General features: G+C 39.1%; 1 pseudogene; it reads right to left on the bottom strand.

Moving 5' to 3' along the window:
- The window catches only part of LOC145820854 (putative galacturonosyltransferase 7), a 137,007-nt pseudogene that overhangs the window by 11,216 nt on the left and 107,266 nt on the right, over positions 1-18,525 (bottom strand).

Below are 18,525 nucleotides of genomic sequence, written 5' to 3'. Positions count from 1 at the left end.
TGATATGTTTGAAATCAGTATTTGATGCTTTTTGATGTTTGTAAACTTATTCGAAGTAAAACAAGTTAGGAAATAATTTAAAAATGAAGCGAACTAATTCTTGGATGGCATGCATATGTAGGGCACCTACCGGGAGGGATTATCGCTCCATCCACGCACTGTGAGTAATAGTACGACAAATGTACATTTTACTTACCGTTAATGACTATGGTTACTACCGCTCTGTTCTGTGTAAATGATTACATTAACATTTATGTCGGTTGAGAATCAGTGTGAACTTGTATAAATGCTGGAAGATTTGCATACATCGGTATGACTTTGGAACCTTTCTGCTCGGTCACTAACGAACGTTAACGCTTTGTTATCGATAAGCAAACTACGTCATTCTTAAGAAATAAATGGAACTTATGTTCATCCAGAAAGGATGGTACTTGTGTGAATCGAAGATTATTCGGTTGTATTATACATGAATCTAAGGTTATTCAGGACCTATAATATGAACACAAAGGTCTACCACCGTTATATGACCCACGTTCTGATATGAATTATTTTGTCTCTATTGACCATACTGTCATGATACATGCGTCTTCCATTACTAAATGTTATGGATACTCTATTATCTGCAAGCTAGCTATATTGATTCACAACGAATAAATGAAATGTATGTACATTATTTATGGGACCTATGGTATCTCCGTATCTCTGGAATGTGTTACCTTTTGCTAACAATTATCAGTAACGTTCTATTAAACCTATATTACCGATGGTAATTCATGTGAATAATGGGAAGAATGTATGTAATTTCTGTATGACGCTGGAGTTAATCTATTCTGATGATTTCTGGTATGGAGCAAAGTGCTTTACGGAACTAAGTGCTACACTTTGGTGGGAGCCACCTCTAGAATACGTACAAGCCACCTTTTGAGTCCATACATATGTAAATTGGGCTTAAAGCCGATGTGAAAGTTATGAGGCCTATGGCCGTTTTGTGAAAGTTATGAGGCCTATGGCCGTTCTGTGAAAGTTATGAGGCCTATGGCCATTCTGTCTGATCTGTTAGTATGGAACAAAGTGTTGTACGGAGCTAAGTGCTACACTTTGGTGGGAGCCACCTCTAGAATCCGTACGAGCCACCTTTTGAGTTCATACGTACATGAAAAGGGCTATATGCCATACTGGGCTTAATGCCGTTCTGTTTAAGGGCCAATTTGTGAAATTATGAATATTTGTGAAGTTATGAACCTATGAGGCTGAGGGCCAATTTGTGAAGTTAAGAATCTGTTAGGCTGAGGGCTAATGTGTGAATGTGTGAACCATTGGGCCGAGGGCCAATCTGTGAAATTGTGAACCGACAAGACCATTCTGGACTTAAGACATAATCAAATTAATCATATGCTCTCTTTATTTATATAAGCATTGATACGTATCTTAATTCAAGTTAAGCATTGAATTGTTTAAGTACTATTATTCACTAAGATTGTCTCACTCTGTATGTTATTTGTTTCTGTAGGTAGCGAGGCTGGAGGTCAGCCTTAACCCTCGATGGTCGCCTACCTTTCACCAATCTTTGTGTATCCAGGCATTTGGGTGAAGCCTGATCATTTCTTTGGAATTTTGCTAAGTTTTAGCTTGCACTCTGCTTGTCTATTATATGTTAAGTTTTCAATGTTTTTGTTATACGCCCAACAAAGGGCGGGGTTTGTATATGTGTATATAAATATTTATCATTTGATGCACTATTGGTGATCCTGGCATGATAGTGGTCGCTCAATGGATATAGTTCTTTTTATTTCATGTTATCTTATTATAGTTAATGCTTCTTTTCAGGCCCCGTATGTAATGTATACCAGGTTAAGTGTCCGTTTTTTAGTGGGTCATGCCCAAACTTTTAGGGGCGAGTTTGGGGCTAACAATTATCAGTAACGTTCTGTTAAACCTATATTACCGATGCTAATTCATGTGAATAATGAGAAGAATGTATGTAATTTCTGCATGATGCTGGAGTTAATCTATTCTGATGATTTCTAGTATGGAGCAAAGTGCTGTATGAAACTAAGTGCTACACTTTGGTGGGAGCCACCTCTAGAATCCGTACGAGCCACCTCTTGAGTCCATACATATGTAAACTGGGCTTAAAGCCGATGTGAAAGTTATGAGGCCTATGGCCGTTCTGTGAAAGTTATGAGGCCTATGGCCATTCTGTCTGATCTGTTAGTATGGAACAAAGTGCTGTACGGAGCTAAGTGCTACACTTTGGTGGGAGCCACCTCTAGAATCCGTACGAGCCACCTTTTGAGTTCATACGTACATGAAAAGGGCTATATGCCATACTGGGCTTAATGCCGTTCTGTTTAAGGGCCAATTTGTGAAATTATGAATATTTGTGAAGTTATGAACCTATGAGGCTGAGGGCCAATTTGTGAAGTTAAGAATCTGTTAGGCCGAGGGCTAATGTGTGAATGTGTGAACCATTGGGCCGAGGGCCAATCTGTGAAATTGTGAACCGACAAGACCATTCTGGACTTAAGACATAATCAAATTAATCATATGCTCTCTTTATTTATATAAGCATTGATACGTATCTTAATTCAAGTTAAGCATTGAATTGTTTAAGTACTATTATTCACTAAGATTGTCTCACTCTGTATGTTATTTGTTTCTGTAGGTAGCGAGGCTGGAGGTCAGCCTTAACCCTCGATGCTCGCCTACCTTTCACCAACCTTTGTGTATCCAGGCATTTGGGTGAAGCCTGATCATTTCTTTGGAATTTTGCTAAGTTTTAGCTTGCACTCTGCTTGTCTATTATATGTTAAGTTTTCAATGTTTTTGTTATACGCCCAACAAGGGGCGGGGTTTGTATATGTGTATGTAAATATTTATCATTTGATGCACTGTTGGTGATCCTGGCATGATAGTGGTCGCTCAATGGATATAGTTCTTTTTATTTTATGTTATCTTATTATACTTAATGCTTCCGTTCAGGCCCCGTATGTAATGTATTCCAGGTTAAGTGTCCGTTTTTTAGTGGGTCATGCCCAAACTTTTAGGGGCGAGTTTGGGGCTAACAATTATTAGTAACGTTCTGTTAAACCTATATTACCGATGCTAATTCATGTGAATAATGGAAAGAATGTATGTAATTTCTGTATGATGCTGGAGTTAATCTGTTCTGATGATATCTAGTATGGAGCAAAGTGCTGTACAAAACTAAGTGCTACACTTTGGTGGGGGCTACCTCTAGAATCCATACTAGCCACCTCTTGAGTCGATACATATGTAAACTGGGCTTAGAGCCGATGTGAAAGTTATGAGGCTTATGGCCGTTCTGTGAAAGTTATGAGGCCTATGGCCATTCTGTCTGATCTGTTAGTATGGAACAAAGTGCTGTACGGAGCTAAGTGCTACACTTTGGTGGGAGCCACCTCTAGAATCCGTACGAGACACCTCTTGAGTTCATACGTACATGAAAAGGGCTATATGCCATACTGGGCTTAATGCCGTTCTGTTTAAGGGCCAATTTGTGAAATTATGAATATTTGTGAAGTTATGAACCTATGAGGCCGAGGGCCAATTTGTGAAGTTAAGAATCTGTTAGGCCGAGGGCTAATGTGTGAATGTGTGAACCATTGTACCGAGGGCCAATCTGTGAAATTGTGAACCGACAAGACCATTCTGGACATAAGACAGAATCAAATTAATCATATGCTCTCTTTATTTATATAAGCATTGATACGTATCATAATTCAAGTTAAGCATTGAATTGTTTAAGTACTATTATTCAGTAAGATTGTCTCACTCTGTATGTTATTTGTTTCTGTAGGTAGCAAGTATGGAAGTCAGCCTTAACCCTCGATGCTCGCCTACCTTTCACCAATCTTTGTGTATCCAGGCATTTGGGTGAAGCCTGATCATTTCTTTGGAATTTTGCTAAGTTTTAGCTTGCACTCTGCTTGTCTATTATATGTTAAGTTTTCAATGTTTTGTTATACGCCCAACAAGGGGCGGGGTTTGTATATGTGTATGTAAATATTTATCATTTGATGCACTGATGGTGATCCTAGCATGATAGTGGTTGCTCAATGGATATAGTTCTTTTTATTTCATGTTATCTTATTATACTTAATGCTTCCGTTCAGTCCCCGTATGTAATGTATACCAGGTTAAGTGTCCGTTTTTGAGTGGGTCATGCCCAAACTTTTAGGGGCGAGTTTGGGGCATGACAGAAACCCTCTCTTTCAAAATGTTTTGAAAATAAAGTTCCTACGATGTTCCGACGCTCACATTTCGTTAAATGTTGCGCTTTTCGGTAAACCGAGCAAAGACAAAGTAGAAATGAAGGAAAGAGAGATGAAACCTTTGAAAATCTTTCAAAACACTTTGTTTAGGGGTTTGAAGTTGAAGAAAAGAGGAAAGGAGAGAAGAAAACTAGTTTGGGAGAAGTTCGGCATGAATTCGGGTAGGACCAAAATTGTGCGGCTTCACCAAAACAGGCATAACGTTTTGCACAGTTGGAATTTTGATACAGGGCTGGTGCCATTGGAAAGCTATCTTCCGGGGCTTCAATTTGGACACAAGAATAACCTAAAAAGAAGTTATGGCTATTTGAAATTGGACCTAAAAAGCAGAATTTTCCTACCGACCAGAAAAACTAGCTGGCCGACCAGAAAAGGTGGCTGGCCGACCACTTTCTCCTGAAAAAGTGGTCGGCCGACCATAAAAGTGGTCAGTCGACTAGAAAAGTGGTTTACAGGTCTCAAACTCAGATATTTATCCTCCAGCTGTCTTCCACAACCTCCAGCTGTCCCATAAACAGATATTTTCAAGCCAACTCTCATTTTTGCTATATATGAGGCTATATCTCTCATTTTCAAAGGACATCTTCTTGGAGAAGCATGGGAGCTTCTCACTCTAAAAGGTCTCTCTCTCTCTACAACTTCTAGGGCTGAATCTCTGCCCTTCTCTCTATATACTCCACTCCCTTTCCCATTTTGTGCATAGAAGTGCTTGAAAGTGAAGAAATGCTTCTAGTTTGCCTAGGCATCCTTCATCAAAGTTAACCACCATTGGGCTGAGGTTCTTTGAGGATCATTTTGAGCTTCAAAAGCTGGTCTTGGCTCAAATTTTGGGCTGGTTTTGCAGTGCTTCAAGGGTAACCCTCTTTTTTTCCCTTTTTAAGCTCTATTTTGACTACACTCTTAGCCATATTTACATGCTTATTTTGGCCTAACTTTCAACTGAAAAAAGCTTTATTTTTGCGTACTTAACATGTTTGTTTAAGGCCCTTTTGGTGTTAAGGGTCTTCTACCCTCTTGCATGCTTTATTTGGCCTTGTTTTGTGCTATGCCATAAGGCCTTTGATTTAATATTTGCTTGCCCTTTTAGCCACTGAAATCCAGTAGATTTTCTGTGGTTGGCATGTAGTTTTGAGGCCCTAAATCAGAGAGGGGTGACCCCCTCTCTTCTTGCTTCATTTACTTGCATTTTTGGCCTATCAAAGGAGCATATATTTTCATACTTCCAAGGCTTGGTTCAGGCCCTTTTTGGTGACTTTTGGGGCCTGCCTAGACTTTGTCCAGGGTTGGTTTTGTCACGCCCCAAACCCGCCCCTAAAAGTTTGAGCATGACCATTTCAGAAACGGACATTTAACTTGATATATATATGAGATATGGGGCCTGAACGGAAGCATTAATATTTTAAAATAACAGAAAACCATCTCCATTGAGCTATAACTACCATGCCAGGATCACTAACGGTACATAAGGCAAATAAACATACAGTGACGTGCATCTGAGAATTTAGCTATATGCTTATACACATACATATACAGAACCAGCCCTCAAGATTGGGCGTATAACAAAAGCATTGAAAGGTAAAAGGATTATACACACTTCCTTTTTAGACAGACAATCAGGGTATAAAATCAAAAGTTTAGCAAAACTCCGTAAAATGAGTTGCCTTCATCTAAGTGCCTGGACACCCTGAGGTTGACAAAAGAGGAACGGATGCCTTGGGTTGAGATTGACCTCCAGGTGGAGTGCCTACAGAAATAGACATAACATAAAGTGAGCCAAACTCAGTGAATAGTAGTACGTAACAATTTAACAATTAACTTGAATTACAATGTGCATGTATAAAGGCGGAGGACATATAGTTAGCTTTATCCTGTAATTATTTTCAGAATGGCCTTAGGCCTATGGTTTTCAGCCCTTAAACAGAACGACATTAAGCCCTTTTCATGCATGTATGAACTCAAGAGTTGGCTCGGACGGATTCTAGAGGTGACTCGCATAGCAGCACTTAGTTCTGTGCAGCACTTTGTTTCATACTAACAGATCATACAGAATGGCTACAGGCCCAGATGTCACAAATTGGCCATAGGCCTCACAGATGTTACCGAACGGCTATAAGCCTTATAACTTTCACTAAACGGCCATAGGCCTCATAACTTTCACATCGGCTTTAAGCCCAGTTCACATATGTATGGACTCAAGAGGTGGCTCGTACGGATTCTAGAGGTGGCTCGCATTGCAGCACTTAGTTCCGTACAGCACTTTGTTTCATACCAGAAATCATTAGGTCTTAAAGACCGAACCATCCATATCATGTCAGAGCATAGCATAACTGGCACAGATAAACAGAACAAATTCATATACTTGAACCACGGTATTATTACCCCGAGCAAGGGCCATAAGACCATGGTATTCTTACCCCCGGGTAAGAGCCTTGTGCTAAGGATGCCATGAATACTTATATATATATATATATATATATGGACAATCATTCATTAATTCAAAACGTAACATATCATAAAATAGAGCATTTCTTGCTATATCATGTCATTACAGTACGCTTAACAAAGAAAGAACAATTTAAATTCTAACGTGGGTTACATAATGACGTTAAACCTTTGCATTCAGGTTGTAGATTCTAAACGACCTCGGGTCCATACGTAACACAACAAAATAATCTTGGATTCATACAGATACCATTGTTCAAGGATGAACATAAGTTCCATTTATTCTTTAAGAAGTAGCGTAGTATGCTGATAAATAATAGAGGGTTAATATTTGTTATTGACAAACCAAAAGGATTCCAAAGTCATACCGATGTGCGCAAATCTTTCAATGTTCATATAAGTTCACACTGATTTCCAATCGTTATACATGTTTGTGTACCACTTACGAAGAACAGAGTGTTAGTGACAATAATTATCAACAGTAAATAAAATATACATTTCTGTACTGCTACTCACAGTGATCGGCTCCCGGTAGCAATGGGACGGTGTCCTCGTTTCGACCTACAGCACAGTGCACAACACATAATATGAGATTATACTCGATCCTTTACTTATTCTCTTTGATCATTCGATCAATTATCCATGGCAGTACCAAGCTCATTATTCCTTAATAAGTTATAATCCATGTCTCAGAAAACAGGAGAAGTTGATGGGAAATGGTTTAGGTGAAGAAATGGTACAAAACTTGTTGACAAAAAGTGAACAGTTGTCACTAATTTGGGCATAACTATTTATGTATATATAATTTGGGAGTGAGACCACCGCTATTGGAAATTAGACTTCCGGAGATTGATTTTAGGCTCAAGAATCACTCAAAACGGAGTCCCGAGGAAAAAGATATACTTATTCAAAGTTGGCTAGACAAAGCTGTCTCCCACACGTGTGGGAAACAGAGCCGCACGTGCGGCTCTGGGCAGTTTGCTGTCCAAAAATGGCTCTTTTTTCTCCAACACTTGCTTTTTCCATTTTTAAACTTGGTTCTTAACATAAATCACTCAAAAACATGTAAAATTATCTCAGAACATGATAAACTAACATCAATCAAGTGCAATTCCATTTTAAACAAATCAATCTTTGCCTCAAAAATAGAAATTCAAGTCTCATCTTCTATATAATCAAGCTTTTATAATATATACCCCAAAATCATACAAATACATCTTACACATGGTTGATCTTCACACCATAACTTGGTATTCCATGAATCATTCGTAAGATTGAACCCAAATCAAGCAAATTTAAAGAAATCAAGGTTCAATTCCTTGAGCTTAACTCATTTCATTCATAACCCAACACACTTGTTCATTTGCGTATTAATTTTTCCCAAATCCATCATTGATTTCATGTAGTATATGCATTATTTACAAAGATAATAGTTGAAGCCACATACCTTAACTTAATTCCTTGTTTTTCCCATTTAATCTCTTCAATTTTCCAAGCTTCCATGGATGATCCTTTTTCCCTCTCTATCTCTCTTTCACGGTTCTCTCTCTTCGTCTCCCTTAGATATTTTATTTGACTTCAAAATGATAAAACCCCCAACTCACATGACCTATCCATATATGTATATATCACATACTTAAGCTTAACACAAGGGAGAGCCAAACGTGGCCTTACGAATCGCGCAAAATTAAATTTAAATTAAACTTTCCAGATGACTCTAAAAATTATGATGATAATAAATATGCCCCATGTTCTGGTTTCTGAAGCATCTAAGGCCTTCAATTTGCAGTACCAAGTTAACCACCCAAACGTACATTAACGAATCTAACAAATTAGATTTCCAATTAAGTTTCCCAAATAGTTCTAAAAATTTCAATTAACACATCCAAGTCCTCAATTGTGATTTCTGAACCCGTAAAGGTCGATAATTTGAATTTTAAAGTTGTGGCTCAACAGTTAATTCTTTAATTTAAACACATATCATTAAATTAAAATGCATTAACCCGTAAGGCCGTAAAGGTAATATTTAATACGAATTTTGGGGTCGTTACACTAAAAGTGAGTAAAGACAAAATTTAATCAGTTTAATCATCCCTAATCAAATTTCTACAAAAATTCTTATTATTACTTAAAAATTATGCTGATCTCAGATGTAAAATCAATTTCAGGTAATTAAGCCTCTAAGGCTTCCAATTTCTGATTCAATCATTATAATTGTGATAGATGCTTTCCTTACCAAACAGATAGAGGTTTCAATTTATAAGAGCCATGTGCTTAAACTAAATTTCTCGAGAGATTTCACATTAATCATTTAAATGCACAGAACAAGGGACTAAATTATGCCAGAAACACATACAAGGGTCGGGTTATTACATTTTCTCCCCCTTAAATAAGTTTGGTCCCTCAAACTTATTTTACCATGTAATAGATTAGAAATCTCAGTCTCACACTATTGTACACTACTGTTATAGATGCTCACATAATTCCTCAGTTCGAACAATTCACAGGTTAACCCGATATTACCACAGTTGTTCAAAAGTTCTCAACATAATAGGGATCTCATAGTTTTATCCAACTAGTCATTTCGATGTCTATTTCAGGTGTGTAGAAATAAAGAAAAACAACTCCTTATGTTAAATTCATAGGATCATGTGTTGCACATGATGAAACTACAAGAGTCCATTGCAGCATACTCAAAGCATAAGATCTCCTATAGGTAGGGTTTATAGTCATACTATTTTCTCGACAATGAGTTTCATAGCATCAATATTCAAGTGTAAAAATATGCCATTTTCAAACACGGAAACATAATAGTTAGCATTCCCTTAAACGCATAATTTATAAAGTCCGAAGTATAAAACACGATAAAACCATTCTTTCAAGCACATACTTCATATATTCTCATAGTATACGTTAATCTCATTCACAATGACAAAACGTGCTCTACTATGCTCATTACCAGATTCACGCAGCATTAATAGTTCATACTCAATTCTCATTAGAAGGTACATGTTCAAACTTGTTCAGTTAAGTAATTCCTTGGGTAACTCGTGCATAACAATTCACTCAAAGTAAATCATCAAGTAAGGTTATATGTATTTTTAAAAGAAATTCATGATATGGGTAGATTCAAATCATATTACGCATAATGAAATCAGACATTAGAGCCTACCAACAAGGTTTTGCCTATTAGACAAAGTATACTTCTATTTCAATAGTCCCAATTAAATCACTTAAGTTCGTAGCCCCTAACTTCATAATTTGTTTGTAGTATTCCCCTAGTTCTAAAAGCATATTAAAATTATACCATTATATTGGTTCAAAATAAAATAATATAATAGTCCTTGACAAGGTCAGTATAACAGATACACATCGTTGATTTCTCATAACATTACTTTTAAGTATAGTATTACAGAAAGAATCATACTCCAAATCAAACAGTTTTGATAATACCAAAGCGAGCATCATACAGTTTTACAAATTCATACAGACATATTATTATAAACACTTAGTTACACTGCCATGAATTCAAGTCTGAGCAGTAGGTACAAATAGAACGACCATCATTTCGTGCAAAGGGGAATCACTCAAAAACAAAGCCAAAAATCAAATTTAAAATCATGCTTGCCTAATCAGTTGTAACCATAAGGTGTAACATCTTTCTTTAACAAGTATTTCTTCTTGTTACAGCACAAATTAATTTGACCTCTTTTTAATCATCTCGGTGTTCAACTGTGCAAATAATTCTTCCTTCCTTTCCTTACTGTAGGATACAAGATCCACCATATGGTTTCATACTCACAATTTATAATTATAGTGGGTTAACAAACAACCCTACAAAAATTATAGACTAGTCAACTGGCCCAATCAATTAACTTAAACAAGGTATCCAATTATTCCTCATACGTAGGTTTTATCAGATCCGTTTATAGGGTCATAATTCCATTAAGTATACAGTAACCACATCCCTTTGGGTTCCATAATAGCTAAAAATTCAACAGTATAACGATAAAGTGACTTAACCAACTAATATCAGAGTTAGAATTCTTGGTAAGATAAATTCAACATGATAGTACATCAATGCAGAACCAAGTAGTGTGGATTATACAAATTTATATAAACATGCAAGAGGAGGTAGATTCTCGTTAACCCATCATCAACATGGAAGACCCCCCCATCACCATTTGTTTCTAACAACATTCACAATGTCATGCAAAATAGTTCGCATTATAACTTCCAACTAAGCAGTAGAGGACTCATTGGCAAGGTCCAACATTGGCATTTTTTTTTTTCACAGAAATATATTACAGAAATGATTTCTCAATCTTAAGTCGTGAATATACATAAGCAGGATTTAATTCTTGCAGTCAGTTATCAATATTTAAGATGTAAGCAGTCCACCTAAACAGGTGCTAGAAAGCACAATCATATTATTATCATTTCCCGCAGATATCTATTAATCCAACAATAACAATCAATAACACACATTTCACTTAATCATGGACATATAAATTGTCTTACCATTCAACTCGAATTCTTACCACACTTCTACTATGCAATTCCGTTGATCTAATCCCATCTACATGCCTCACATTCCTTTCATTATTATTTTTTTTTATTTTTTACCTAGCCAGGCGGAGGTAGAATCCTCCGAATCCTCCAAGAATATAGATGCCTCACATTCCTCACATTATGCCAGAAACACATACAAGGGTCAGGTTATTACAGGTTTGGTCACCTTGAGTTTGCCTCTTGCATGTGTAGAGTAACCCCCTTTTGGCCTATCATAGGAGCATGCCATTCTAGCATGTTTTAACTATGTTTCAGTGGATTTTTGGGCATCATTTGGCATGCCATGACTCAATTTTTAGCTGGTTTGGTAGCCTCTCACATGTTTCATATGCTTGTAGTGCAAATCATGTTCACTAGCTTAGAATGCATGATGTTTTGGCTCACTATGCTAGCATATTTTGGCCATGCTCCAACATGATTTTGTTCATATTTTTGGTTGCCCTAGCTTTGTTTTGAGATCCCTTGGTCGAATGATGCTTGCCAGGCATGGTTGTAGTGTAATAGTTTTGACTAGTTTCGAGTTTTGAGGTCCCTTGCATGCTTAACTTGAGGTGTTTTTCATGTTTTGGCATCATTGAGCATGATATTTCAGAGCATATAAGGTTGCCATATTCTCATGTTTATCACTCCTTCAATGTATTTGAGAGTTGTGCTTGTATGCCCTATTTGTGAGCCATTGCATGAGCTTCATTTTTGTGCCTTTCAAGCCATCATCCCAACTTATTTTTGCTACTATTTTGGCCTGCATAGGGTCTGTTTGGGGTTGGTTTGGTCATTTGGACATTGCATTGCATACCTCTAGTATGATGCACTTCACTAGTTTTGGTGCTTGAGTCTTTCAAAATGCATTGCATGAATTGTTTGCATGATTCAGAGCCATTTTGTATGCCATTTCAGAGCTGGAACATATGCCATTGCATTCCATGTTTAACCTTTTCAATGCTCTTGGAGAGTTGTGTCATGACCCGAACCCGCCCCTATGGGTTAAGGCCATAACCGGCCAGTAATCGCGAGATTACCTACGGCCTTAAAGCAAAACAAACATAACTCATCAGAGTGAAAGGGCCAAACGGAAGCAAAATTTAAAACTTTGTCCATAGAGCTGTGCTTACATGGCACATCAAATAAACCAAACATATAAACATTAATAACTCACAACGGAAAAGAGTACCATAAAGTTCTGTACAGACAGGATCATATAAGTCTAAGTCAACCCATCAAAACTATATACAGGTATACACAAAGTCCTCACCAATATGACAAAATAAGTAAGACAACAAAAGAGCGAGGACGGGTCTCATGGGTGAGACGTGAGGGCTAACTCTGCAAAACTCGGTTGTTCCACACAGACTTCACTGGGGCTGGGTCTGGACCTCTCTTGGCTCACCTACAAACACATGAATGAGCGTGAGCGATAGCCCAGTGAATAATATCAAATAAGAAGATATAAACAATATGTAGAACAACATACTTCGAACGGCCTTGGGCGCAATTTAAGTCAAGTGACTGTGGTTTCAAACATACTGGCCTTTGGCCCATTTATCTTTCATTCCTGTCAAAATGGCCTCTGGCCCACTCATTTATGTCAAAATGGCCTCTGGCCCATCCATTCATGTCAAACGGCCTCCGGCCCATTCATTCATGTCAAAACGGCCTCTGGCCCATCCATTCATGTTAAAATGGCCTTTGGCCCATCCATTCATGTCAAAATGGCCTTCGGCCCATCCATTCCTGTCAAAACGGCCTTCGGCCCATTCGTTCATGTCAAAACGGCCTTCGGCCCATCTATTCATGTCAAAATGGCCTTCGGCTCATCCATTTCTGTCAAAACGGCCTTCGGCCCATTCGTTCATGTCAAAACGGCCTTTGGCCCATCCATTCATGTCAAAACGGCCTTTTGCCCATCTATTCATTCATATCAAACATTTGTCCATAATTCAAACTGGCAGACTCATAAGGCTTATAAAGAAATAAGCAATTGGACAAATGACAAATTTCAAATATCGATATTACTCACAGTGATCGGCTTGTGGATTTGCCCTGGAGCTTGACCCTACACATCATATAACATATATGGGTCACAAACGATTTAATCCGTTCTTTAATTCACATATTCCTCTTTAGGCTTCATTCTTATCTCTTTAACTCAATTACAATGCTTAATGCATGCCTAAGAGTGCTTGCAAGTGAAAAAGAACGGAAAACGAAACACAGAACGATCATACAAAATTTTTAGAAACAGGGTCCCCGCTCGAGTGTGGACTTCCCCGCTCGAGCGGCCCCTTGAGGCCTGCAAAAGTACTGGATATGTCGAATTTACGCTCGATCGTGCACTCTGGCGCTCGAGCGGAAGGCCTCTCTACATGGCTCCTCGCTCGAGCGTGAACTTCCCCGCTCTAGCGGACGCCATGTCTGCAAAAAGTATTGGATGTATCATTTTTACGCTCAAGCGTGAACTCGGACACTCGAGCGGAAGTTCATCCTACATAGATCCCCGTTCGAGCGTGAACTTATCCGCTTGAGCGGACACCATGTCTGCAAGGAAATGCTGGGAGCTCGAAATCCCCGCTCGAGCGGCGGTTCCCCCGCTCGAGCGGACATCAAAATTCTAGGTTTTCCAGAATGTGTTCTTGAGCTCAAATTCGACATTCCAACCATATTCCTTGCATATTATGGCTCCAATTTCTCATATACTTGTATTAACATGGTACCAACACTAAAACACATCAACATGGAGCTCAATTTCATGACTCAAACACATGCATGGCTCATTTTCCACCAAACTCATTACCAATTTAACAATTTCATGCATTCAACACTTACACCCTTGTAATTTGCACATGCATGTGGTATATTATTCTCATTCTCAACTTATATGATGAAGAGGTTGTCAAGAACATAATCTTCAACTAAAAACTCACATAAATCATGCATTTGGTGCTCAAATACGCAAATTCAAAGCAACTACATACATGCATGCAACATTGACCTTCAATTCAACATGATCAACTCAATTTCATTTCAATTCTTGTTCTTGACCATTAATCAACTTTGAACACACAAGATTACACATTACACTCATGAATTCAAGAATCAATTGCTTACCTAGAGGCTCAATTTTTCCAATCAATAGCAAATTCTTGAATAATCTTCAAGATCACCAAGCTTTGAGCTAAATTGCACAATTCTCTCCCTTTCTCTCTCTCTAAAGCCGACCCCCCTCCCTCTCTTGGAGCCAAAAATCAGCCAAATGATAAGAAGGAGAGATTTTGAGTGTATAGTGCCTTTAAGGTAAGTCCCACTAATAAAAAAATATCAATAACAAATAATTGGGTACTTAACTATTCGTTTTGAATCTAATTATTTTGATCCAAATCAATTCTCAATTAAATCCCACCGTAGGCTCTAAAAATTACGCTGATCAACATGGCGTAATCAATTTTGGGTTCTGTGGCCGATAAGGCCTTCAATTTAAATTCCAAAGCAGATTATCAAACAGATATTCCTACGGTGAACAGATAGAAATTCAAAACCACATATTTTCACATAATGACAAACAAAATCATATTAAACGCATAATCATACTCATATTAAGGACCAATTAACATATTACGGAACAGGGATATCACAAGTTTTATCTTGTGCCTTAGGCTTGGAGCCCTTGCATTGTGCATGCTTGCATGTGTGTTGTTGCCTTGATTTCATCATCTTTGGCCACTTATTTGGACATGGCTGAGGCCTATCCATCTCGGTTTAAGTCCATTTTGCATTGAGTATGCTATTGTAGTTCATAACATTGAGTATGCCATGTTGTCACATGATTGATCATTGCATTGCGTATGCCTTGTTCATTTCATTATGTGTGTTAGTTTCCACGTGCATTGTGTATGCTAAGTGCCATGTGTATTGAGTATGCCATTGTTAGTTCATAGCATTGTGTATACTAGTTGCATGTTTGCATGATATCCCTTGCATATTTGCATGAGTTAGTTGCATTGCATTAAGATTGCATACTAGAGTTGCATTTGTGCATGCATTGTTTCTTGCATTGTGTTTGGGATAGGAGTTAGCCCAAACACGGGAAATGAGGGACGTTTCATACTTGAAGTGATGAAACGTGCCTCGATTCCCGGTCGCCGACACTCTTGATTACCCATGACGGAGTTGTTGGCATTAGGTGCTTGTATGTGCATTTATTTCACATTGAGTCGTGCAATTCGGCTCCTCGACCATCATGCATCGAGATGCGTGATTGGTGGCCCGAGGGTCGAGAGCTATTCTCCCTTGAGCTCATGTAATGATAGGGAGGATAGTTGTGCATACATTTGTTACAAAATACTTTGCCATGCCTCTCTCTTGCCCTCTGTTGCAGAAAACCAAAAACCAGGAGAAGAAACTGGTCGGCTGACCAGATTTAGTGGCAGGCCGACCACTTTTTCTGGTTTTCACCACAAAAGGTGGTTGACAGGTGGTCTCCAAGGCCAATAGCTGGTCGGCAGCCTTCCCACAGATTCCTAGGGTGGAGTTTCATCTCTCTGGAGCTTTGTGCAAGTTTGTGAGATCAATTGCAAACAAAGGCGAGTCGGGGCATGTAGACACCCCATTTTTGACCGTCCTCAAGACTTGGACGTCACCGTTTGAACACTCGGTGATTATCCATGTTTGTGTTCGTTTGGAGTTCCCGGTGGCCTCGGCTCGCGCGCCTTGTCTCAGGATCTCCGAACTTGACCTTTTAGTGTCTGGTTTTGCACCAAACACTTGCATCTTTCCTTTGAGAGGCAGGGTAGGGCTTGTAGACCATCCCTACCCATCACCGGCAGTGGCTAGATGCCACCGGCTGGTTCTTGCTGCCACCGGCAATATATTTTGCCGGCCGGCACTCTTTGTTGCCGGTCAGCACTGTTTTGTGCCGGTCGGCACTCTTTTTGGCCAAGATGGCATTTTTTGCCGGCCGATTGCTGTTCATCTGCTTTTGCAGATATTTTTAGACAGCTGTATTGCTTTTGCTCCCCTCCATACACGTGTATGGAGGGATCTCCCTCTTGCAAAGCTTGTCTTGTAAGCTTTACAAGAGGCATATAGAGAGGAGCTCTCTCTAAGGCAAAAAAGAGGCTTTAGACATTTTTGAGGAGAGAAGACAGAGGAGAGCTCTGGTTTTTCCTAGGGTTAGGGTTAGATACACTCACCTATCTCTCTTTTCCTGTCATTTTGTACACTAGGTGTTTTGTGTCTCACTATTGCACACAAACACCTAGTGTTTCACCTTCCTCTTGGAGCTGAGGTTCTAAAGAGTGTGTTTTGAAGCTTTGGTGTTGGATTCAAGCCAAAGGAGGCCATTGGAGCACCATTGTTGAAGAGGACTACAAGGGTGAGAAACTAGTCCCTTTTTCCCCCATTTTTGCATTGATTTTTCACCTGTCTTAGAGCTGTTTTTGTGATTATTGTATAACATAAAAAAGTTCTGTTTTTAAGCCCTCTTTGTTGTTTATTAAGAGTGTTTTGTTGTTTGAGGGTTGTTGACCACCCTTAGGCCTCAAAAGGCCTCATTTTGAGCCATTTTGTGCTAGCTCCGGGATTTTGGTGTTGAGGTCTCTTCACCACTGAAATCTTGAGGGATTTCAGTGGTGAAGATGATGCTTTGAAGTCCCAAGAAGGAGAGGGCCACCCCCTCTCCTTGTTGTCCTTGAAAAGGACCTATTTTGGCCTCTTAAGGAAGCCTATGCTTGAGTGTGTGTTGAGCATATTTGGTTTGTTTTTCATGCTTATATATCCATGATATAACATGATTTCAAGTTGGTTTTGGAACTCCATGCATGCTTAGCATAGTTGCCATGTAATGCCTTGTTTATGCCTTAATGTGCCTTAGGTTGTTAGCCTTTGTTGGAGCATGTTTTAGGCTTAGTCTTGTGAAGATTATGTGCTTATCTTGCCATGTTTTAGCTCTATCCATAGTCGTTTGGGTTGATCTTTGCATGCATTATATAGCTCCTTTGTATTTGGGCTTGTTGGCCTTGAGTATGTGCATGTGTAGCATGCCATCTTTGCATTGTTTTGATGATTTGGAATCATCCTACATGCTATTTCAGTCCCATTTCCATGCTTGTTGGATTGCCTTTCATGTCTCTTTAATGCTTTGAAAGCATGTGTTGCAATGCTCCATGTTTCGGCCATGGTGTATGCCTTTGTATTTGGGCCACTTAGATGCCATCTAAGGAGTCCTTTGGCCTTGTTTTAACATGCTAAAAATCTGTTTTTAGTTGTTTAATGCATGCCATGTTTGGTCATGTTAAGTGTAGTTCAATGCCTTATTGATTTGCTTTGAACACTTGGACTATTCGTTGCATGTTTTGGCTTGATTTTGTTGCTTGGTTTGGCACCATCCTAACATGATTTCAATACTTATGTTGCATGCTAATTAGTCCATGATTCCTCCTTTCAAGTGTGCTTGAATATTGCTCGTTTTGTGCTTAAGTGTTGGCCCTTATGTGCATGTGTGTGTGTATGCCATTTAGCCCTCACTCTTTAGCACTTATGGCTACTGTTTTAGGCCTTTTTAGAGTTGCCTAATTCATGTATAAGTCCATCTCGTTATCCATTTGCATTGCCATATGTATGCTTGCATGATTGCATAAGTGCCTTGCCATGTCATGTTGCATTCCTAGCTTGTATGCCTAGGTTGCATTGCATTTTGCATGCATGCCTTGTTCCTTGAATTGGTGATAGGAATTGGGCCTAATTTGTTTGATTGGTTTGCATGCATTTGAAACCAAAGTTGCATGCTTGGTTCCTTGGGCCATCATGCATGGAAATGCGTGATTGGTGGTCCGAGAACCGAGGCACATGTCCCTTTGAGTCATTACAATGATAAGAGACATGGTTGGTGCATACATGCTTTGAATTGTGCTGCCATGCCTTGTTTTGCCCTCTGTTGCTGTGAGTTGCAGGTTCTGTAGGAATACTCTGCCGACCGGCAGTGTAATGTGCCGACCGGCACAATTTTCTCTGCCGACAGACCCTATTTTGTGCCGATGGCCATACTACACTGCCGGTGGAAATTTCAATCAGCCGGTGATGATCCCCTCTGTCCAAGGATGCAGTCCTGAGGCTTTGATAGCCTCCAGAGGAGGAAAGGAAGGAAAACAGAGGCAGCTTGCGCATGGTGGCGCGCTTCCCGAGGCGTTTTCCCGCTTTATTTAATTTATTCAATTTGTTAATT

The sequence above is a fragment of the Camellia sinensis genome, chromosome 3 (assembly GCF_055761805.1).
Source record: "Camellia sinensis isolate YWXY chromosome 3, ASM5576180v1, whole genome shotgun sequence".
Taxonomy (NCBI): Eukaryota; Viridiplantae; Streptophyta; class Magnoliopsida; order Ericales; family Theaceae; genus Camellia; species Camellia sinensis.
This window is presented reverse-complemented; position numbering and strand designations above follow the sequence as displayed.